At 33.7% G+C, this 25153-nt stretch overlaps 1 protein-coding gene and 1 long non-coding RNA gene across 14 annotated transcripts in view; both read right to left on the bottom strand.

The window, feature by feature from the left end:
• The window catches only part of LOC115211639 (pleckstrin homology-like domain family B member 1), a 487008-nt gene that overhangs the window by 34352 nt on the left and 427503 nt on the right, over positions 1 to 25153 (bottom strand). The gene's annotated exons all lie outside the window — the stretch shown is intronic.
• LOC118763333 lies at positions 654 to 15370 on the bottom strand. Its single transcript, XR_004999085.1, has 3 exons — positions 14355 to 15370; positions 13964 to 13972; positions 654 to 665 (listed from the first exon to the last, which is right to left on the bottom strand). It is a non-coding gene; the product is annotated as an uncharacterized LOC118763333 (long non-coding RNA).

Raw genomic sequence — 25153 nt, 5'->3', positions numbered from 1 at the left:
TAATGTTAGCTCTGTGAGTTCAAACCAGGCTGAAGTTGACTGCTTTCCAATCTACTCACCATCTTTCCTCTACCAATTTGTGAAGACATGATGATGAAAATCATTGTCATCACTGCATATCTAGGGCAAGAAAACCTGGTGGAATCCAACCCTCTCCAGGCTAAACTCATTTCCACAGCTGAGTGGACGGGAGCAATGTGAAATGAAGGGTTTTGCTCAAGAACACAATGTATCACCCAATCCAGGAACTGAAACCACAATCTTACAATTGTGAGTCTAACACCCTAACCACTAAGCCAGTTTTTGCAATTTGTCTCTGTTCTGTCTCCTTTCGTCTTACACTTGTAGAAAAATAAAACATCATTGTCATCACTGTCATCCTCATCCATTTTACCTGCACTTCCCTGCTGGCATGGGTTGATAGTTCATCAGTCAGTCCTTATTTTATTGTCCTCCTGGGCAGGTGAGAGGATCATATGTGCCAATAATCTTTGGTGACCTGGTAGACTTGTTAGCGCATAGAACAAAGTACTTAGCAGCATTTCTTCTGACTCTTTACATTTTGAGTTAAAATCCAACCAAAATCAACTTAGACTTTCATCATTTTGGGGTGGTATTAAAATAAAGTGCCTCTTGAGTATTGGGAGTCAAAGTAATTGATTTAACTTAGATTGATGGCCGTGTGCCAAAAGTCGAATCATTATCATTAACATCATCATTATTATTACTATTATTAAGGTAGTGAGCTGAAAGAATCACTACCTTAATAATAGTAATAATAATAACAGAAATGCTTAGCAGCATTCCGTCCCTCTTTACGTTCTGAGTTCAAATTCTGCTGGGGTCGACTTTGCCATTTGTCCTTTTGAGATTGATGAAATAAGCACCAGTATAACACTGAGAGTGATATAATCAACTAGCACACTACTACAAGATTTCAGGCCTTGTATCTATAATAGAAAGGATCATCATTATTATCATCACATGGTGTCCATCAGTTATAGTCCTTGATAGTGTTGTTTATCTTTAAATCAACCTTGATATCAAGATAACTCATGATCATTGGCCATCCTTCTCTTTAAGAGATATTCAAAATTTTCAAGACAGTGGGGTGCAATTTGAAAGAAATTTGGCTGCTGTCTCTAGCAAGACAAGTAGGTACCCCTTACTGACCTTTGATATTTTGACAAAGGGCCACTAGAAAATCTCTATTCTTTGTGTCTATTTCAATGGATACAGCGTAAAAAGAAACACCTTTCTTTTCTTTTCTCTCCCACACCCAACCATAATGAAAGAATCTAAGAGAAATGTTAAAAGCTAAGAACTAAATATGTGAAACATAATGTTAGCATTAAAGTTTTATCAGAAATATTGAGTGTCTGAAACAGTATCAATGGCAAGGAAGAATTAAATGGGGAAGAGGTGTCACAATATAGTAAGGTTGATGTAATAATAATACCAAGTGTACTGATGGTTGCGAGGGAATGAAGAAGAAAAGATGTTAACTGAATGATGAATAAGAGAAGGCAGAGTTGTCAGGGCTATGATAATAGTAATAACAGTAATAATTGTAGTAGTAATAATAATCATGATGATAATAATGTCTGTAATAGTAGTAGTAGCAATGACGGTAACAACAACAATAATAATAATAAAGAAAAAAAATCAGTAGCAAAATTCCATCTGGTTTCGTGACGGCCATGAAATGCTGGCAAAAATAGAAGAGAGAGACAGACAGACAGACAGACAGAAGGACAAAGAATAATGTTAAGTGAATATTGAAATGGTAAGAGCCGTAGGCAATCATGATTTTCACACCATTGTATTTCTGATGCAAGACTAAAAGAGAAGAGGGATGGAGGAAAGGGAAAAGTGAGACAAAAAGGAAGGAGAGAGAATGAGTGAAAGTAGAGTGTGAGAAGGAAAGAGAGAGAAATGAAGAAAAATGGGAAGAGAGGAAGAATAGTGGAAATAGAAAGTGTAAGAAAAGGAGGGATATGGAGACAAGGATACTGAGAGACAAAGATAAAGAGAGGGGTATACTATGAAAGAAAAGATAGGAATGGAAAGGGAGTGAGAGGGAGCAAATAATTTGAGAGAACACTTAGAGTGTATTTCTGGAATATTCCAACAGTAAATGGACGAGAAATGAATAAAAGATTACCATTCATTTTTTTTTTAAAGTCAAAACCAGAGTTTCAGTAACATTTCTTCAATTATCAGTCAACATTTCTTTGATATCCGTTCAATGCCTTCATTTAATACAATACTTCAACACTTAGCAAATATCTTGATACAACACTTCTTCAACACATAAATGTCTGGATACAACACTTCCTTAACACATAGCAAAATTTAGGCCTTCTGCCTAAATTTTGAGGGGAGGGAAAAAGTCGATTGGCTGGTCCATAATTTTATCAACCCTAGAGAGAATGATGATGATGATGATGATAATGGTTTCTAATTTTGGTTCAAGGCCTGCAATTTGTAGGAAGTATATAAGTCTATTACATCAACTCAGTGTTCAACTGGTACTTACTTTATCAACCCCAAAAAGATGAAAGGCAGAGTCAGCCATAGTGGAACATGAGCCTAGGACATCATCATTGTCATCGTAGTAGTAGCAATGATACCAGAAAAACAATGAATGGTTTAATCAAAGTTGCTCAACATGAATACCTACTCATCAAACACCATCACCATGCCGTTGCTGCCACCACTGCCAGTAGCAGCACCACCACCACCATAGGCACTGCACCCCCTTCAATTTACAACCCTACTTAGTAAATAAATGATTAAGCTCCAGAAGTTTTTTCGCAACTAACATTAATTATCCACTGAATAAACAAAAATTACTTCTCTATTCCACCAGATTAAGTTCAATTTCTTCTTTTTTTTTTAATTCTTTCTTATTACTTCCTCTCTTTCAATCATCTTCCTTGCTTGTCTCCAACTCCTCTTCATTCCTTGGCTATTTGTTGCTAACCCTAACTCCTCTGTCTTCTTTCACATCAATTGTAATGGGTAACATTCTAAAGTCTAATCAGAGTACCTTGTTGTTTAGCCTCAGATCAAAACTAACCAAACAAACCAATAAAGATATTCCAGTCATGACCACCCAGTCTTGTTTTTTCCTTCAGGCAATGATATTTTTTGAGTGCTATTGTTTAACCTCAGGTCAGTACTGATCAAACAAAATACCTTTGATCATAAGTCTGTAAGATTAACAATAAAATATATGCTGGCATGACTGTAACTATTTGGTTTAACCCAGAGTACCAAAAAGGACATTCCAAATCAAGTCTGAAAATACGACAAGAATAGACAGAGTTGCTATTGTGTAAATATAAACACAATGAAGTACATAGAGAGGTGATTCTATTTAGAAGTAGGTCAAAACTATGAGCTAGAGGGAGTCTATAGTAACTAAAATCACCAACAAATCATACCCTGCAATCTTCATAAGATTACCGGTTTGTTAACTGTGTTTTGTTTCAAATCTGGATGACAGAAGTTATAGATTTTTAGCTGACATTGAATGGATATATGGATATAAATACCTATTTCTGTTTTATTTTACATGCTGGGTCTAGAGGAAAAGGAAGTGCCCATAGCTTTCGCACTCTCTCTTAGATTGGTGAGATTGCTACCATAAATGTTCCTCTTAAACATTTGTAAGCCAAATCCTTGTAGGTTTGCAGTAAAGATATGAGCAAGGAGAGAGAATTTCAAAGGGATGATGTTGTAAGAAGGAAGGATAAGATGGAGTGATTAGTAAGAGGTTGAAGGATAGTGATGGACTCAACAATGGGAGGAGACGGGAGAGATGAGTGGGTTAGAAATGTCTGAGTAATGGTAGTGGAATGGACCCAGCTACTCCAAATAAACAAAGACCATTAGAAAAGGCAGGACACTTGTAGGTCAGAGGAGTGTGTCTGTGACTCTATGCCAATCAAGTGAATGGCTCTTTTCTGGATGCAGTCTAGGGTATCTGTGTGTAGCAGTAGTAGTAACAGCTGTGTGTCACCTCTGAGAGAAATAATCCATTATAAGCCTCACGAGCTTGGTGGAATATCAGTAATCGTCTTCTGACCTTGAAGAGAAGACCCAGTGATTGGGATGTGAATTGCAATGTTAGATACAATATCTTAGTGGATAGAAAAGCAGGAACCAACTGGACTAATCTTAATCCTGGGTTGGGACTTCCTCAGCTCCTGAATACCCTCTTTAACTGCCAACATAGAAACTGCTAATAAACCTACCACAAATATATAAATTAAACAAACTGCTAAGAAGGTGTTATATACGCAAATTAGCCCATCCCTTTTACCTAAGTTCTGAGTAATAATGAGTTTATAAGCAGTGTCGTCACTAAGGTATCTGTTTACACATACACCCACACACACGCACAAACAGTGTTGGTTACAGATATATTCGATAATAAAGTATGGCATTGTCTTTAAAAGAACACATTAGATATTATAATCTATAGTGTGCTATTTTCTGAATACAAAACAGGAGTCATGGAAGAAATACATTTGACTAGATATCTACTTGATCAGCAGCAACTTGGAGCGAAACAACAACTCGTGTAGTTAATAAGTCCATCTAGTTAAATGGTAGGGATTATAACAGCTGCCTAGAAACATTAAAAAAAAAAAACTCATTACTAGGAGACATTGCTGTTAGATGCAGTGGGTTGTAAATAGTGCAACTGGTGTCATTCACAGGACATAACTGACCATGTGACTAACACAGCAGGTACAAACCGAGATATAACCATAGAGAGAAAAGATACTTAAACAGAAAGAAAACTAGTTCATTTTTATTACCATTGCTACTTCAGTTAAGTGGCGATGTGGTGATGATGTTGGCTGCCATTAATATACAAGAGAGAGAGGGGGGAGAGAGAGAGAGAGATGTCCTAAGCCTGGACAAATCAGTAGTATGTTAACTGTGTGATAGCAAGTATATTGTGGTGGTTTAGTCACAGGTCAGTATTGATTGAATCTCAAGTAAAAGACATTCTAACCATGACCTTTCAGTCTTTTCTATATCTAAAACTACATTTTCAAATATATTTCCCTTTTAAGACAATAGAAGAGATTTAGCTACCATTTCCAGCATGTCTATTGAAAGTGTTTGGTGATTGACAATAAAATCTATATGCTAATCATTAAATACAGTAATATTGTTTTGTTTTTTAAATTATAATCACTGATTTCATTGTAATTACAGTTTTGAAGAAGATGAAAAGAAAAGATGAAGTGATGAGTATTACACCAAATTCTATTTGGTTTATTACACCTGTGTCTATACAATTAAATTACATCAAGTTTATACACTCTAGCTATATCTAGTTTATATACTCTAATTATATCTGGCTTATATACTCTAGTTACATCTAGTTTAGTTAATCTGTTTATATTTAGTTTACCGAATCTAGTCAGTTTATATTACATCTAGTTCTATTCGATTCATTCTATCTGGGTTACTAAATCTAGTTCAATCTGGTATATTTAAGTTATATCTAATTTAGTTATACTGAAAGTAACTGGATCATGACATTTATTTCAACAGCAAGCATCTGTGTATTCTGATTGAATGATTAGTTACGATTTTCTTTTCTACTTCAGGCACAAGGCCTGAAATTTTTTTTTTTGGGGGGTGTCAATCGATTAGATTGACCCCAGTACACAACTGGTACTTAATTTATCGACCCCGAACAGATGAAAGGCAGAGTTGACTTCGGTGGAATTTGAACTCCGAATGTAAAGACAGACGAAATACTGCTAAGCATTTCGCCTGGCATGCTAACATTTCTGACAGCTCACCGACTTGGTGATGACTATATAGTGATGATGATGGCAGTGATGGTAATGTTGATAGTGATGACAAATATTTCAAAATATTATTTTTAGGTTAGCCAAATCTACTGAGGTATCCATTTAAAATTCTTATGAAGTCTTTTGAAATCTGCGAAATGTGAAGCTAATTCTTCTTTAACTGAGCAGGAACTTGTGATTGGGTCACCAGCTCAAAGTTTCAGGTTGTATAACAAAGTCATATATGTAAGATTAACCCTTCAGCATTCAAACTGGCCATATCAGGCCCAGATATTCTACATGTTTTATGTTCAAATTAATTAGATCAGGTTTCTCACAACTACCCCACTATGTCATTCTAAAAATAAAGTCACATCATTGAAATCTCAAAGCTACAAGATAATATATGATTAATTGAAAACAATGTGGATAAAAAAAACATTACATTTGAGAGAGTAATCTGAATACTAAAGAGTTAAAGATGTCAAGGAATTTTATATTCTGGTTATATCATTTTTGTCTTGTACCCATACTCTTCAGTGGAAACAGAGATAGCCTAGGAGATGAGAACCACTGTATAGAAGATGGGGTAGGTATTTAGAAAGACCTTCTTTCAGCAATCAACTGGCTCAGACAGCTACACCATGGCCATGGCTAGCTGGAGAACAAGAAAAATGGTACAAAAATCAGCTGAAAATCATCTTGAAGAATGGAAGGCATTGCTGCCTACTGTTCTCTTTGGTGTTATGATGAAAAATACATTTAGAATTACCAGGAGATATAAAGAAAACAGTAAACATGCAGAATAACACCTGGCCTCTCTAACCAAACATTTCTATGTCCCATATGTAATTGAAGATTGTACATTAAAGATTGAAGTGTACAGTCATCAAAACATTGGCAATAGCCAGAGGAGATGATCATCTTTGAATTTGATGGACAACCAATTAGCAAACAAGCATCAAAAAGAGTAATTCTTGATTAGTGATATGTTAGAATTGTTAGTAACTGCTACAAAGAGACGGCTCTGGAACAGACATTCTGAAGGTAGACTTACAACTGATCTAGCATAGAAGAACTGCTGTAGATGTATAGAGAACTATATTTCTTCTGTCACATGTACACACACAAGTAATATACATCTCACACAGACATGAAAAGTATAGATATAAATTTGTTCATGGTTAAATAATGAAAGATCCAGCTGCAGAAATCTATCTTTCTTTCTTTTCCAAACACAGTTAATTATGTCAGATGGGAAAAACAGCAAAGAAACCAAGTCACACACTGGACAGTTCAAAGAAATTTGTGATGGTATCAAATATATAATGTCATATAAATGGTTATCAATAACAGTGAAGAAAAGAGTTTTAGACGCATACACAGAACCCATTCTCACAGATGGTTGTGAGACCTGAAACATTGACAAGAATGAAAGCTTACCAATGTTGCAGTGATGAATGTTCAAGATGACTATGTACAAGGGGTGACAATCATTGAGGTCCTCAGATGAGCAAAGACCATCAGAAAGTTTCTTAACAACATAAAAATGAGAGAATTGGCTCAGTTCATTGGACATACGCTATATGAGATGACAAGACCATGACAAGAAGGTGACAACAGGGAAACTGAAAAGAAGTTGCTAGGGAAAAGAAAGAGAGAAGCTACTTGATAGTCTTACCACCTGGCTAAAGAAAAACTAGCCCAATAAACTGCTATGTGAAGAACAGGAGGGCATGGAGGTCCCTAGTCTATGACACCTGTGGGCATGGTTCATGAAGACAGTAAAAAGTGTATAAGGACCACTTTATCCAATGTCTTTTCATAGGATGGATAGGGTATGCTTTGAGGAAAACTTGGCTGTTATTTCTAACAGGTCACACCATCATGTAGCATTTCTTTTGATGGCTGTATCTAATATGGTTGATGTGTGGCCCTAAGTTAATGAAGTAAATCTTCAATCACATGTGAACATCTCCTCTTGCTTAACCCATTAATGCATAAAATATAATTTCCAAATTGTCCTGCTTTTGGGACACTATGTATGAATGGGTTACAATAGTGTATCTAAGACTACATTATCCAATGTGTCCATCTTTTTGGTTGAATGTCATTTGAGAGAGTTTCTGGCTGCTTTTTCTATAGCAGGGCAAACAACTGCATGATGGCTTTTGGTAACCTTCTCTCCTTCTATGGGTGATTAGAACTTAGACACTGATTGTATGTCTAAGTGCTAGAAAGTTTACTTAATGAAAAGAAAGTAGATAGAAAATAGTGGGAACACATAAGACATAGATGTGTGATGAAAATAGAATGACAAAATAATAAGAAAATGATATTATGACAATATCTGTGAGATATTCTGATAAAAAATATCTTCAACAAATTAGTTAAGACTGTACAAAGAATACCCAGTTTATCAGTAAAATTATTAACAATAAAATTTTAAAAAAAATTGAAGAAACATGACAAAGTCTAGATCAGGTGTGAAAATACACTAAAAAAATATTAACGATGGCCTGAATGGAAATATATGACAAAATTTATTAATTTGTTGATCAGATGCCCTATAGAGGAGTTTAATAAATGAAAAGAGACAATGTAGGGTGGAGAAGATTCTTTAGTCCTGCTGCAGACATGACAACTTCTTTGGTGTTGGTGCCAGAATAAAATACTCTTAGTACCATTCCTCATGCTAACCATGTTATGAAAGAGTTGGTGAAAGGAATGGCATCCAGAAACCATGCAAAAACATGGAACTTAAGAGTTGTGGTTGCTGATCTGTCTCAGAAGTAACTCAAAATAAGAACTGATTTGTATTCTCACCTACCTTACAAAAGATGGACTTTGCTTTGTGCCCTCCATCAAGGACAGAGTTGATAATCATCAACTTATACCCTTGAAGGCACTGCTTCAGCCTGGTCACCATCTAATGACTGTAACCAGTTAAAGAACATATTTCCCACATCAGCATAATCAACATTGCAAACATTTTATAACAAACATTAGCACAAGGCAATGAGAGAAGGTGGAGGATCAGTGGAGGATCAGTGGAGGATAAACCCCAGTATTTTACCAGCACTTTAATTTATCAATATATATATATATATAACTCAAGGTATTCAACATCAATACTGACATCATATTCTTGAAAGTATTGAATATGAAACTAGAAAAATTTAATCAAATAAAAACAATTCTTTTTGTATTTGCTTTTGGTGAAAATACTCACCTAAAGAAGTCCATAGGTCGGCCACAGAACCAACAATATTCCAGCTGAAAGCTTTTAGCAATTGCTTGTCTAGTACTAGTTGATGGGACTACAATTCCGTTACGTCCTGCCATGTTAAGTGGATCTGTAGCCATGTTAACTCCAATGTGTCAACATTTATCAGTCCATCTTTGTAGATAGAGAATGGGACTATTTATGGATATTTATACACACAAAAATATATATATATTTTCTTTTTTTCACGAGAAATTACTTTTGCAAGTCCATTTCTAAATAATCACATGAAAATGTGATTTGTTCTTCATGAAGTCAGACAAGTAAAACTATCAGATAATCAATTGAATAATCCCCGAAGGATTGCAGTAAATTCTCAGGTTTCCATGTTTCCCATGATATGTAAAGAGGAGTGTGGAGATTACAGGATAATCTTGGTTCTTAGCAAGAAAAGATTTCTCAAATAGTTCATATTGGCAGATAAAACAAAAACATGGTTTTGTTATGTGTCCTTGAGTTAGCAACAGAGAATGGTGTGTATGTGTTAGGTATGTAGGTGTTAGATGTGTATATAAACATGCATACATAGAAGTGTAATTAAAAGATACTTGGATGGGTGAAAGTGTGTGTGCACAAAATTAATTCAGAAGGGAAATTCAGATAAGTAAAACCAGTATAACAGGAGGGATATATATGGAGAAACATAATAAGAATTTACAGACATAGCCTCATTAATTCAGTTATATCAAAATTTATTGTTTAACTACAGGTAAACCCTGATCATGTCATTTTTTCAAAGATCCTGTATATGTTGGACTATATAGTCAATGTGTCCTTTTCTAAAAGGCTGTAATGCGTAATTTGAAAAAGATTTTGGCTTAGTATTACAGAGGTTTGCTTGTTGACAGTCAAAAGTCATTATTTACTGAATGATGTAACATTGTACATGTTCTGGTAAAATACGGAAATGTATTTAAAAACTAATTATTATTTTTTTTTCCCAGGGAACATGAATAGTTAATAAAATTTCTAGTGATTATAGCCACACTAAATACTTAATAATGTTTTGCTGACTTCAACTAAAGCCTAAAATTACTAAATAACTGCCAAATTATATGTAGAAAGCCAAATCCCCAAGATAATAATTACAACTAGATTAAGACCTAGTCCCCTATATTTCCTGTTTTCTTTTAGATCCAACATAACAATTAAATTCTTTAGTTTGAGAGGTCAAATCAATCAGAAAATTGGGAATGTATTACCAGTAGAATTAGGAATCTTTTATCACTATGGAACAAGGATATTCACTGGTTAATATTAAAGAGCCACAAGTTTATAAATGGAACTATATATGATCTGTTCCATGCTCCTTATTCTATACAAGATACAAACATGATATCAATAAACAAGAAATTGATTGCTTGTTAGAATAATGTAACAATAGATAAGAAACTTAATCATTTAACCTAAGTACTCAAAATGAAATCCCCAAAACAGTTGGTAAAGTGAAAGTGGAGTTTAATACTATGAATTATTCAATGTGGGCTCTTTCAAAAGTGTTTTGCAGAGGTATGAGATGTGGGAAATCAATTGTAATTTAGAGGAAAACCTTTTATTTTTGATAATAATATAATAGATTAATAAAAAAAAAAAAAAAAATTCAAACGTTTTAGGTGACTTGTTAAATTATGATTTTTGTTTTCTCTCTTATCCAAGTCTCCCTGTTTCATGTGTTTATAAATACATTGGGATGAGGTTTTCTGATTAATTGAGGATATTAGATCTAGAAAGCTCTGTAAAACACAACCATGCAAATAAACTGGAAGGGAGTAATTTTGGCTGTAATGAGTGAAAGAATATTAGATTTTGGACAAAGAAAATTTGGAAGAGTAATGAAATAAGGAGGGTTTATAATATGGACATCAAATACAAATTAATCAAAATACCATTGACAGTTGTTTGAGAAAGAACTTAAACAAAGAATGGGTAATACAAAAGTTGAATTTTTCATGTCAACAATGGTTGAGGTAAGACTTCAGTTAACACAGTAAAGCAAAAACCAATATATGAGGTTTTAACAGATAAATTCAGAACAGATTTTTAATGGGTTTTCTATCAGTGGAATTGTTTAAAGAGATTGGTTCATCTTTCAAAAAAAAAAAAATCAATTTTAATATTTTGTATTAAATCCTAATGTTAACTGGGAGATTTTAATGGACAATATAAGCTGAAAAGCTTTTAATTTGATTATAAAATTAATAGGTAACAATAATTATAACAAATATGCATAATATTGATATTATTTTAGAAAAGAACTGTTTTCATTGAATTGTCATAAATATTGAAATATATCTATGGAAATAGAATTTGAGGTAGTGTTTAAATTTACAAATTGATTTCAATTAGACATAAGCAACAATAACAAGTATAAAGTAATAAGTTTATGAATCTATGATACATAATAGTTGTAGGGCCTTGATGTACTTCAAGAACAACAAGGTACCAAAACAATGTTATTCAAGGAGGTATTTTTAGAACAAGGTACAGAACAGAATGGTATAGAACTTTAAGTAAAAAAAAGACAGGGAACTAGAAACAGTTGAAGCAACACCGAAATGAGAGAGAGTCAAATAAAGCTGAGTGAATAGTTGGATTCTAAGACCAAAATAACGGAAGCAGAGAGCAACAATAATTATTTCAAAGTTTTAGAAAAGGGTTCTTAAGTGTCAGAAATATTGATTTTGATTGTCAAGGAAAAAAGTTTCCTTTAGTGTCATAAATAAAAAGGAAAAGTAAAAATTGTCAGTTTAGATTTTGACTTTCGAAGTTAGGATTTACAAAAAAGGCTGTGGAGGATATATAACCAAAGTGATCAAAGATGATATTGGGAATGATATAAACTTGTTTAATGGTTGTAAAAAACACATAACATGTTAAATTATTTCCTGTCTGTAAAATGTCTGTTTGCACCCGAAGAAAGACAATTGAGGTAGAGCCTAGAGGATTATGTACAGCAAGTTGATAGACCAAATGCCACTTTAAGAGCTTAATAGCAATGTTGTTGTAGTAATAGTAGTAGTAGCAGCAGCAGATATAGTAGTGGATCATATACAAGTACTATAGCAGCAGGAAGAAAAACTCAAGAAAATTAGTCTGGACATGTCTGTTTGATGTCATTACAAAAGTAATTATAACAAAATTATAAAAGTCTAAATTTTTCTATTCTTATTTTACTTCTTTTCTTTGTTATTGGCAATATAGTTTCCTGAATTAAAAATTATTAATCCCCAATTAATGAAATAGAGTACTGCATGACAAAACGATTTATTTATCTTAAGCAAACTTCTCTTCCTGGTCTCTCAAGTTGTGCTTGTTGTTGTTCCATGATTAACCAGCTCAATGTTGTAGTGAACCAATGTTGTAGTTTAAATTTCCCTACATTAATTTCTCTTCTAAACATATATCTAGATAGGGCAGGGTCTTGTCCACCACAGGAAATGAAGACACACACATTGTCCACATGCAAAAGTTGGCTGACAGGACATGGCAGATCTTGTTAAATGGGGGCAATGTTGAAGATAAATTCAACTGTGAGCTGTGGTTCAAATTCTGTTCTAGTTTGCTGAGGTCAATTCAACAGTGAAACAAAGCAGCTCAGTATTGTATCAAATAGTAATACAATGTCTTCATCACCTTTTATTCTCTTAACATCAATCATTTATGTAGCAATAATATACTGAACAATTTTAAAATTACTAAATACAAAAACCATATATACATAACAACCTCATCAACTGATATGTGTGGTCTAAACCTGCCAACTCATAGTTAATTATTTTCTATTCAATAAACATCTTCAAATAGATTGAAGTACTATATCTAACTCAAAGAAGAAAGAATAACAAAATATATTATTTATCAGTGAAATAAAATACGTAGTAAGGAGGTTGAATAGAATAAGAAGGAAATAAGATCACTTACAAAGAGAATAGAATAACAATAAATACTAGTTGTTGTTGGTGGATAACATAAAGCACAGGTGTGTTATAAAGTAGAGGTGTGGAATATTTATAGGTGAGAAAAAATGTGAAGGTGGATATTATAATTAAATAAAAACAGAGAGATATATATCACACAAGTATGTTAACTGACACATTGTCAGACTCAAGGTCTCTCCAAGATTATCTCCCTTGTTTTTGTGATTCAGTCTTCGTTTCTGTGTGTGTGTGTGGTTAAAGATTAGTATTTTATATATACATATATATAGTTAACAATAAGTAATATATATATATATATATATAGTTAAATATTAGTACTTCATATATGTGTGTGGTTAGTAACTAGTATTACATAATATAACTAGCAGTATTTCCTATTCCTGCAGTAGTCTAAGAAATGTAGAATATTCTTTAAAACACCACCACCACCACCATTATCAGATGTTTTGTTATTAAAACAGACAAGAAGCAAATCTTAGAATATCAGCAGGAAGTGTCACAGCTTGAAGGAGATAGTTCTGGAATTGTAGCAAATAATTATTCTATAAAATGATAAGAACTATAGAAGGGGTTTCCTATGGTTTTGCTATTTCTTTTAAATAAATTATGTTAGAAAGAAGGCAAAAATACAAAATTAAGAAATATTTTCTATAAATAAATAAGGTTTCTTGCCTTAAAACTAATATCAAAGAATTACTGGGAATTTCAAGTCAAAGTCTAATCATCTTTAGAATAGTTACAAGGAGAATAAAATAAACTACTACTACTACTACTGATAATAATAATAACAAGAGCACAAACCTCCACCAAGGCAACACCAACGTCTTTTCAACAATTAGCCGGAGATGATTTTAAAATGAGAATATCCGAAATAAATTCACCTTCTCTCACAAACGAGAATACTAAAAATGAACCTGACCGCTCTCAAAAATTAAGTAAAAAATCTGGAAAAAATAATCCAGAATCCTTGTCTGGTACTGGATTGATCCCAAAATCTGATCAGTTTGTGCCAGTCATGAAGCCAAACATCTCTGAAAGTTTCATCCAAATCCATCCAGTAGTTCTTGAGATATCTTGTCCAGAGACAAACACACAAACGTGACTGAGAACAATACTACGCTAAGGTGGAGGTAATAATGATTTCAAATTTTGGCACAAGGCCAGCAATTTCAGGGATAGGTGTAATAATGATAACAACAATAAAATTATTTTATTAACTAACTATATGCAATAAATTATATCAATATTTCATCAAATACTTTTTATTTCTTTTTTCAGGGGAAATAAACATGATCAAGAACTGACAGGCTTTAGCTTCAAGTCAGCACAAAAAAACTTCCAGGGATTACCTTATCCAATGTAACCTTCCTTTCTTAAGATGCTAGGATATCATTTGAGAAAATTTATCTGTTATTTCTAGCAATTCATCTAGCACATAGAAGCTCTTTGCTGGTAACAATATGTGAGTGAGAAGTGGGTAGGAAGAGTGGTTGACTAGATTTTCATTTCAGTAGAAAGTAATTTGGCAGGGAAAAGTCAGTTTACTGATGGTAAAGCAGAAAGAAAACAGTAACCACTTCAGATAGGAAGAGGAAAATAAAATAATAATAATTCAGGCGTAATTATAGAATACACAGCAGGTAAATACTTGTGACCATCCCCTTGTGGGTTACCTTGGAGATTGTCGCATCCATTTAATGAGAAAACTTCAACAATTTCAGCACTAGAAAAACATTTCTGGTATCAGCACTACAACCACATAACTGTGGAATATCTCCAGTATCTATCTATCTATCCATCTATCTATCTGCCAATGTCTATCCATTTACCTGACTGTATCTTATCTATCTATTCATTTACCTTTTTCTCCTTCCCTCTCTCTCTCTCTCTCTCTCTCTCTCTCTCTATGTATACCTATACAGTGGAAGCTGTTTATCAGATAGAGAGTAGAGGAATTAGAATTGGTTATTGAGAACAACTAGAATAGAACACACACATGCACACACACTTTAAAAGACAACCTTTCACAGACTAACCCTAGTAAGGTTGGGGATACATCTAGTTCAATGGTAGGTAGCACACTGATGAAATACTAATACTTACACTAATAATAATATTGGTGTAAACAAATATCGCATCATTTACTATTGCTGCTCCTGATGAGAGTGCAGATGATGATGATGGTAGTTGTTACTGGATTAAGAATACTTACTAGATATAAAGCAACGCCTGGTATAAAGTTATGTTGCTGTGTATATAAAAAAATTTTGTTCAGCTCAGATTTCACATAAAGTTAATGATTTCGGATATATATATATATATATATATATATATTTACTCTTTTACTCTTTTACTTGTTTCAGCCATCCGGCTGAGGCCATGCTGGGGCACCGCCCTTATATATATATATATAAGATTCTTTTTTTTTCTTCTATTCAATTTTGACTTTAGTAAATACTGAACTGTGATGTGTTGCAGAAGTTGAGAAAGTGGAATAAGTGAGTCTATATACCTGCACGTGTATATAAAAATGTGTGTGTGTATGTATATATATAAATATATATATTAAGATAAAAGTTAACAAACTAGTGGCAGGTTAACAGAATCCTCACAAGTTAACAAGATAGACAGATAGAAGCAAAGTGACTTCCATATAAAACTGAAGACATATTTTGATCCTAAAATTCAATTCAGTTTTGTTTTGTCACTGTATATCAGCAAGAAGATAACAGCAACAAAAGTAATACAAAATAGCAATAAGAACAGCAGCAATACTGATTTCAAAATATTTGTTTTAATATAGTTACGAATCCTTAAGAGAGTTATTTATAAAGACAGGAAAACTGGTATCAAAAGCTTAAATTAATGTTTATAATGACAAAACATAACAAACAACATTGGTTCTGAAGTTTGAGACGTGTGTAATTTGGGGTTTTTGGAGGAAGAAAAAGGGGACATTTTGATGAACCACAGCAATAATAAAATATTTTAATAATAATAATAATAATAATAATAATAATAATAATAATAATAATGTTAATAATAATAATAATAATAATAATAATAATGTTAATAATAATAATAATAATAATGATGATGATAATAATAATAATAATAATAATGATGATGATAATAATAATAATAATAATAATAATAATAATAATGATTATTGCTGTTTTTTATTAAAATTTCTGTCAAAGTTAATGTTGAAGCTTCTTTCTAATGTAGTAATCTACATGAATATATGAAGAGAGAAAGAAGAGACAAACCAAGATGAAGGGAAACAGTAAATGTAGTAATACCATATTTAGAAAGAGATGTAGTGTGTTAGGTGTTTGTAGTGTAGCATCACTGCAGTTGACAAATACAGGTGAGACAGAAGAAAATAAAGGTGCATGTTGTAGATTGTATTATGCAGCAGCTGTAAAAGACATCTAAATACACACACACATTATATATATAAATATATATATAGATATATACATACAGATGCACACGGTCACTCATATATACACCTACTCACAGGTAGATACTGGTGTGAGAAAAGAAAAACAAACTTGAAAATAAAACAAAAAGAAAATGGTTTCAGTTTTTGAAGTTGAAGACAAAAAAGGAAATATTTTGTATAAATGGCTCCCAGGAAACTGTGAGAAGAGTTTGAGGAAGTTGTTGATAGAAATTTTAAAATGTTGCTGATGTTGTTTGTGGAGGGATGATCAAAGATGGAAGGTTTTTGGAACACTGCAAGGAAGAAGTTTTAGTTTTGTTTGTACCAACTGTGGAGGTGGCCTAAAGTGGAAGATCAGAGCAATTGGAGGTAAACTATGTTTAAAGTATGGGAGGGAGAGGGAGAGGTGGAGGAGAGGGAGAAAGATAGAGATAAACTGACAGACGGATAACAAAATAGATATATAAATAGAGAGCAATAGAGAAATGCTAAGAAATGATTTGTATGAACTGCTGTTTTTCCCTTATTTTCTTTGTTAGATAGCTAATTACATTTTTCATTTTACTGATAGTTTAAATCTACATACATATAAATGTGTGTGTGTAAAGACAATTTATCACATGCAACTAGACAATTTACCCTATGAAATTATAAATACAAGTAACAGAAATGTAGAGCTATAATTTGAAAGACAGAAAAAGTACCATTACAGATACATTTGGAGAATAATAGACTGAAATAAAAATAATTTAGACACATCAGTGTTGAGATAAAATTCAGGAGTGGAGATTTGTTAGAAATACTCAGAATTTGACCAAAGAGAATACTGGCTTGGTGGAAGTTTGTTGGCATATTCAATACAAAAGCGGAAAAACAGTGGCATTGATAGTGGCAATGGTGATGATGATGATGATGATGACAACCACAACAACAACAAAAACAACACAGTGAAGAGATATGTAGTAGTTTATCTTCTGGAAAGTTACATTGGTAGTGGTGGGTGAGGGAGATTTGCATAAATAAAGTTTGATGTCAACTCACACACACACATTTGTAAATATTTCAAAAATACAAACAAAAATGTGAAGTTAGAAACAACAATACTCCAATTATATTTTTTCCCCAAAAAATTTCAGTAAAATCCAACATGTGTGCACATGTGTAACTATGTACCAGTGTGTGTGTATGTATGTGAGATTATGCGTAAATGTATGTTTATAGTGAAGGACAGAGGATACACTGATGGTGGTGGTAGTAGTAGTAATCCAAGGCACAGCAGTGAAGTTGGGGGCAGCTGGTTCACTTTAAGACAGGAATTGGTAAATATCACTGATAACAGGTACATCCACCCAGGTAGCTTAAAGATGTTGAATACTGATAGATGTTGATTCTATGTGTGTGTGTGTGTGTGTGTGTGTGTGATGTATATACAGAATAAGTGTGTATATAAGTGTGTGTATGTACAGAGCTGTGTATGTGTGTTTATGTATATGTATGGTTTATATGCATCTTTGTGCAGGTGTATGTGTTAGCTCAGTGTTTGCCTGTGTGTATATACATATATGTGTATATACAAGGATGTGTTTGTGTGTATTGAGATGTGTATGTGTTGGTGCCAAAGAGAAGCTGGCGCATGTTGATGACTGAGCTATTGGAGGTGTTGTCTATTGATTGATACAGGCAGTAGCAGTGGATGATTCCATTGGGAGGGAGAGGCAGGGGTGTGTAGGTGTGAGAGAAGTGTTTGTGGAGAGAGGTGTGTGTGCGAGGGGGATAGAAATAGAAGGAAAGAGACAGAGAGAGACATGAGTGAAGAGGGTGACAGAGAGAGTGAGAGACAGAGATGGAGGGAGGGAGAGATGAGTAGATATGAAGAAAGAAGAGAAAGTCGAGGTGTGTACGTGTGTGTGTGTGCATATAAATACACACACACACACACACACACAACATAGAGGGACAAAGAGAGATGGATTATTATTATTATTATTATTGTTATTTTGAGGTCAAATTCTGCTGAAGTTGACTTTGTCTTTCATCCTTTTGGGATCAATAAAACAAGTACCAGTTGAATACTGGGGTCGATGTAAATGACTTACATCCTCCCCTCCAAACTGCTGGCTTTGTACCAAAATTTGAAAGAATTATTGTTGTTATTATTACTATCATCATCATCATCATCATCATTAATAATCGTTTCAAATTTTGGCACATGGCCAACGAATTTTTTAGGGGTAGGAGATTAGTTGATTACGTTGATCTCAGTGCCCAACTGGTACTTATTTTACTGACTACTAAAGAATGAATGATAAAGTCAGCCTCTGCAGTATTTGAACTTCAAATGTAAATTTGGAAGAAATGTTACTGAGAATTTCAACTAGTGTGATTCTGCCAGCTTTCCAATTATCATAATAATAGTAATAATAAAATTTTATTGTCAAAAAGACAATGGATAACAGACTACAGAGGGACTGGTTTCAAAAAATAAGGTGGGGTAAGATTAACATAGAAATTAAATGAGTGAGAAAATTGAGAAGATGGTACACAAAGCACAGAGATGCAGGGTCACTATATAAAAATCATTACTCAAGGTCTCCCATAGAGATGGTCCTGAACATCTAGAGTAAATGTCTTCACAACTATCATTCCTAAATCAAAAAGCCCACACATGACAATAGGCCCAGTCATCTGGGCTGCCATGTTCATTATCATCCCCTACCTTAGAACAGAAGGCTCTCCTGTAAATTTGCTCAAAGTGGAAAGGTTTAGTTGAAGAGGAAAATGTTTGTCTTTAAATCTTTCCATTGTGTCCAACACACAAGTTCTTTAAACCAGAGCCACCAGAAAGACCCTAAATGGAAGGAGGCAGAGTGATATTTACAACTGGATACATAGTACATACAATCATGCATGTGTAACCATGTGTCTGTGTATGTATTTGTGTCTTTGTACTTGTCCTCCCCACTGCTTGACAACCAATGCTGCTTTGTTTATGTCCCCTCTAACATAGTGGCTCGGCAAAAACAGGCTCGTAGAATAAGTACCAAACTTTAAAATATATAAGTACTGGGGTTGGTTTGTTTGACTAACCTCTTCCAAGTAGTATCCTAGCAAGACTGAAGTCCAGTGACTGAAACAAGTGAAAAAGTGTGTGTGTGTGTGTGTATGTGTGTGCGTGCGTGTGTGTCAAATTAAATACACAGCCGAAAGAGCTACAAATAGTTTTATGCTCTCATGATCCTTGAACAGGCATATTTATAAAATCTGCCCTGTATCTTAAAGCAGTCGTTAGATATATGTACACACACTTACACAAACATACTTATACAAACATATAGATGGATACACATACACACTTCAACACAAGCACACTCACACATATATCATCAACACTGTTGTTTTAACTTCTACTTACCCATGCTTGCAGGGGTCAGTCATGACTCTACTGAGGCAGATATTTCTATGCCCAACCCTCACCTTTGATTGCTATTCTGGTGAACTCCCAAAACCATTCAATGTTTAAAAACTAGTTTTTATACTTTTTTCAAAATCCCTATTTTACTTTTCACTCATTAACTTATGTATGTTGAACTATGTAAAACGTTAGAAAATGAAATTTAGCTGTTTCTTGCAAAAAATACATATAAAAGCAAAATTTTTTGACAGACCCTTAAAATACTACTGTGGAATCCCAATTTACTATTTTGCTTGAGTGAATCCCACAAAACCTTATATGGACCTCCAGTGGTCATACGGGCCCCAGTTGGGAACCACTGACCAGGACAAATTTTCATTGAGGACTTTCAAGAGCCCGGGATCAGCACAGAAAGTCATGGTGGCTGTGTTGGTGATTGCAAGAATGTAAACAATACTGTACACTTAAAAAGTGATATAATGAGACGCTCAAAAATCTAAAAGAGGGGAAAGAGACCAAAAAAGAATTTGAAAATGATCTGCATTCACCATTACAATGCGTAACCACACACATCTTTGCAACAAGTCAGTCAATCAGCAAATTGGGCTGATCACTAGGTCCCCATCCACAGTACAGCCTGGATCTGGTGCCATCTGACTTTCACTTCATCAGTTCAATAAAGGACAGTCTTCAGGGACAACAATTTGATGACACAAAGTAAAAGTGATTGTAAAGTGGGTACAACAGTGCACGCCTACATCTTTTAAAGGGAATTTGTGAGATAGATTTAACAATGGTGTAAATGCATCACTGATGATAGAGACTATATTCAATAGTATCTTTATAAAGTGGAAGAGTTACTCTACCAACACAGACAGTTTGAATGATCCGTATCAATTAATAAAAAAGTTATGCCCACTATTACTTTACTTTTGAAATAATCTTCATCCATAAGATGGGCTTTTTCCAGTCAACTCCTGGCTATTATAGAGAACATCAATCAACAGCAGTCACACAGTGGGAATGAACCCCAAACCATGGATTTCAGAAGCAATCTTCTTAACGACATAGCCATGCTTACACTATAAATATATGCAAATACATACAATCACAAATGTGCACTCATGCACACACCCATGTATATATGGTAGATACAAGATGGGTGAGTGGAGCTTGAAGAAGTAGTCAAATTAGGGAGGAGGGGAAGAAAGAAAGAGAGAACAACATAGTGGGGAAAACGAAGCAGAAGTGTAATGGAAAATATACATACACAAAGATGAACAAACATATACATACATGTATGTCGCTGATATTAAACAGAGAAAGTGAACCAGTAAAGTTTACCTGTTACTATAAATAGAAACAGATCAATTATTTATTAACACCTTCATTAAAGTCAGTTTCAATATATCCTCACCTTCTTCTCTGGTAGAGATTTCGTGGTTTTGACATTTCTAGAAGAAGGAGCAGTATTAATAATTCAAATAACTGACTTTGAAAGTGCTACCCCAGTATGACCACAATCCATAGACTAAAACCAATAAAGATCATAAGAATTACAAAACACATAGAAATAAGGAGGAAAGTGATATTAATTCTTTTATTCTTTTGTTTTAGTTGCTGCATTAAGGCCATGCTGGGGCACTACCTCGAAAGGCTCAGCCAAATAGATCAACCCCAGTACTTATTTTAAGTCTCTAACTTATTTTATTGGTCTTCATTTGTTGAACCTCTAAGTTACAGGGATATAAACAAACCAACACTGGTTAACAAATGGTGGAAGGGAGACTTACATCTTTTCTATACATATTCTAAAAAATGTCACGGTCAAAAGATGTGAGAATGAATATCCATTGTCTAATAAAATTTCACAACAATAATTCCATTTTATAGACTGGGAATGACTATTTCAACTATCCAGGGTGTGGATGGCTGGAAGCATGAAGGATAGAGTAGTAGAGCAGCTATGCTGGAAACACTGAGCTGCAGCAATTGAAGTGGTGGTGGGGCATACTGAGAAAGGAGTTAAAGGAATACACTGGAGGAGGTACGGAAGATTATGATGAGGAGGTGGAAAGCATGAGGGAAGGACAGAAAGATGGGAGACGTTATAAAGCCCAACTGACTTTGCTTGATAGTTTAAATTAATCTTAAATATATATATATGAATATATATATATATGTGAATATAGATGTATATATATATATATATATATATAATAACTTAGAAAGTTATATATAGAGAGATAGATAGATATATATATATGAATATATATGTGAATATAGATATATATGTATGTGTATATATATATATATATATATATATATATATATATAGATATATATATATATATGAATATATATGTGAACACACAAGTGCAAACAAGGGAGACAGAGAAAGGCAGAATGCGACTTATATTTGAACACTATACAAATATTCCTTTAAAAAAACTTTTCTTTTAATTTTTCTAAATTTAATTATTTAATCGTTACAGTTGAAAAGGTCTCAAAATGACCGAAACCGGTACTGAAATGTTCTTTATAAAATTATTTTAGCATTTTCTATTTTGACTTGTTTTTTCATATATATATATAAGTACTAATTGTACTTTTTGTACATGTATTTTTATTTTTGCAGTTTTATCGTTTGTCTATGCCAGAAAAAAGGCTTTTTCGCTCATCCTCTTGTGTTTGTTTTTGTACATGTATTTTAATTTTGCAGTCTTATTGTTACGTCTTGTTTGTGTTCGTACTCATTTTGCCCCGTTACATGGAATTTTATTTTAATTCTCTCGCAGGAAGGCCTATTGGATTAGTGTTCTGTTATGCCTTCGAAACATGCCTGACTCCTCTAGCGACAGCTGATGACGGGGGTTTTGTCCTTGTGTAGCTCGTCCTGTATTTGTTTTTCGTTTTCTGTTTTCTTGTTTTTTGGCTTTTTCCGTTTCTACGTCTTATTGTGATGTCCTGTACTCCCGTATAATTATTTATATATGCATGTATATATACATGTAGATGTAGGTACGTACATATATGTTTGTATGTATGCATATATTTTTATTTATCTTCCTATATATATATATATATATATATATATAGATATATATATGAATATATATATATGTGTGAATATATATATATATATATATATATATATATATATATATATATATATATGTATGAATATATACTGAACAAGTAGAAAGATAAATTTCTTTTTAAAAAGGAAATACTGAACAGTATATATAAAGGATTTTATCCTTTATATATACTGTTCAGTATTTACGTGTTGCAAAACAAAATTATCTTTCTACTTCTTCTACAATACATTTCAAAGCTTAAAAAACAAACTTATGTTTGTTTACATATGATGAATATATATATATAATATATATATATATATATATGTATATCATCATCATCATCATCATTGGTTAACATCTGCTTTCCATGCTGGCATGTGTTGGACAGTTTGACAGAGGACTGGAGAGCCAGATGGCTGCACCAGGCTCCAATTTGATCTGGCAGAGTTTCTATAGCTGGATGCTTTTCCTAACACCAACCACTCCGAGAGTGAAGTGGGTGCTTTTACGTGCCACCGGCATGAGGGCCAGTCAGGTGGTACTGGCAATGGCCATGCTCAAATGGTGTTTTTTATGCACCACCTGCACAGGAGCCAGTTCAGTGGCAATAGCAATGACCTTGCATGAACGTTGTGTTACACATGCCACCAACAGCACAAGTGCCAGTAAGGCGATGCTGGTAATGATCATGCTCAAATGGTGCTTTTTATGTGCCACTGTCACAAATTCTAGTCGGCGGCCCTGGCAACGATCATACTCAGATGGTGCTTTTAACGTTCCACTGGCACGGGTGCCAGTCAGGCGGTTCTGTCATCGGCCATGTCAGCGAATTTGGTTTTGATATATATATATATGTGTGTGTGTGTGTGTGTGTGTGTATATATTATATATATATCAGGTCATCTGATAAGTTCTGTCCGAATTTTGAATAAAGAAAACAAGTGATCAAATGTTATATTTAATTGAAATTTAATCATCAATGTACTTTCTCTGATTATCTATGACTTCCTTCCATCTATTTACAAGCTTTGTAACCCCATCAATGTCAAACTCTTTTGGTTTCTAAGTGAAGAACTCTGAAATGTCAGTTTTGACCTCCTCCCGGCTTGCAAAAGTTATGTCCTCCAAATAATTCTGTAAACTATGAAACAAATGGTAGTTTGAAGGAGCAAGGTCGGGAGAATAAGGTGGATGAGAAATTTTTTCCCAACCAAGCTCTTCAATCTACTGTGATCTTTGTAGTGTGGGGTAACGCATTGTCCTGATGAAACATCACTCCTTTTCGACTCACTAAAGTGGATCTTTTCTTCTTCAAAACTTGGTTCAAATGCTCTAATTGTTGACAGTAGACTTGAGCATTGATTGCTGCATGAGGTGGTAACAACTAAAAATGAATTAATCCCACCAGATAGAAAGAAGAACCCTTCTTCCATGAAGTTCCCTTCTCGGTTGTGGTTGAGCTTTTTCCCTTTTACCATGCCACTGTTTACGACATTTAACATTTTGATAGAAAATCCATTGTCCGCCACCAGTCACAAGTCTGTCCCAAAAGGGTGAAATGAGTTTGCGAGAATGGGGAGAAGAGGTCAACTCGGGTTTGTGGTTGCTTTCGGACAATTCATGAGGCACCCATTTTTCAAGTTGTTCAAGATGACGATGAACAGTTGCATGGTTTGAACTAAGCTTTATTGCCAATTCTCTGATAATGCAGGATTTTCTTCAAGTAATGCCTCAAGGAGCTTATCATCAAACTCAATTGGATGTCCTGTTTGATCTTTATCTTCAAGGCTGAAATCTCCACTTCTGAATTTTGCAAACCATCTTCTGCAAGTTCTTTCATTCAAGCATTCTTTCCCATAAACTGAGTGTATGTTTCGACTCGCTTTGGCTGCTGAGTTCACTTTTTTGTACTCATAAAGCATTATGTGTCTTAAATGCTCTTTGGGTACTTCCATGCTAGAAAGGGTTTTAATCAAAGAAATTTAAATTCTATTATTCTGTAAAATAATATTTAATTAATTTAAATCTACACAAATGCATAAAAATAATTTTTAATTCCATTAGACATTTTAAAATACTATTATATTTCATTCAATTTTAAAAAAGGTAAAATCGGACAGAACTTAAGGGATGACCTGATATATAAATATATTATATATAC

This window comes from Octopus sinensis, linkage group LG5, assembly GCF_006345805.1.
Source record: "Octopus sinensis linkage group LG5, ASM634580v1, whole genome shotgun sequence".
NCBI lineage: Eukaryota > Metazoa > Mollusca > Cephalopoda > Octopoda > Octopodidae > Octopus > Octopus sinensis.
The sequence above is the reverse complement of the archived record's forward strand: the minus strand, read 5'-3'. Positions and strand labels throughout refer to the sequence as shown.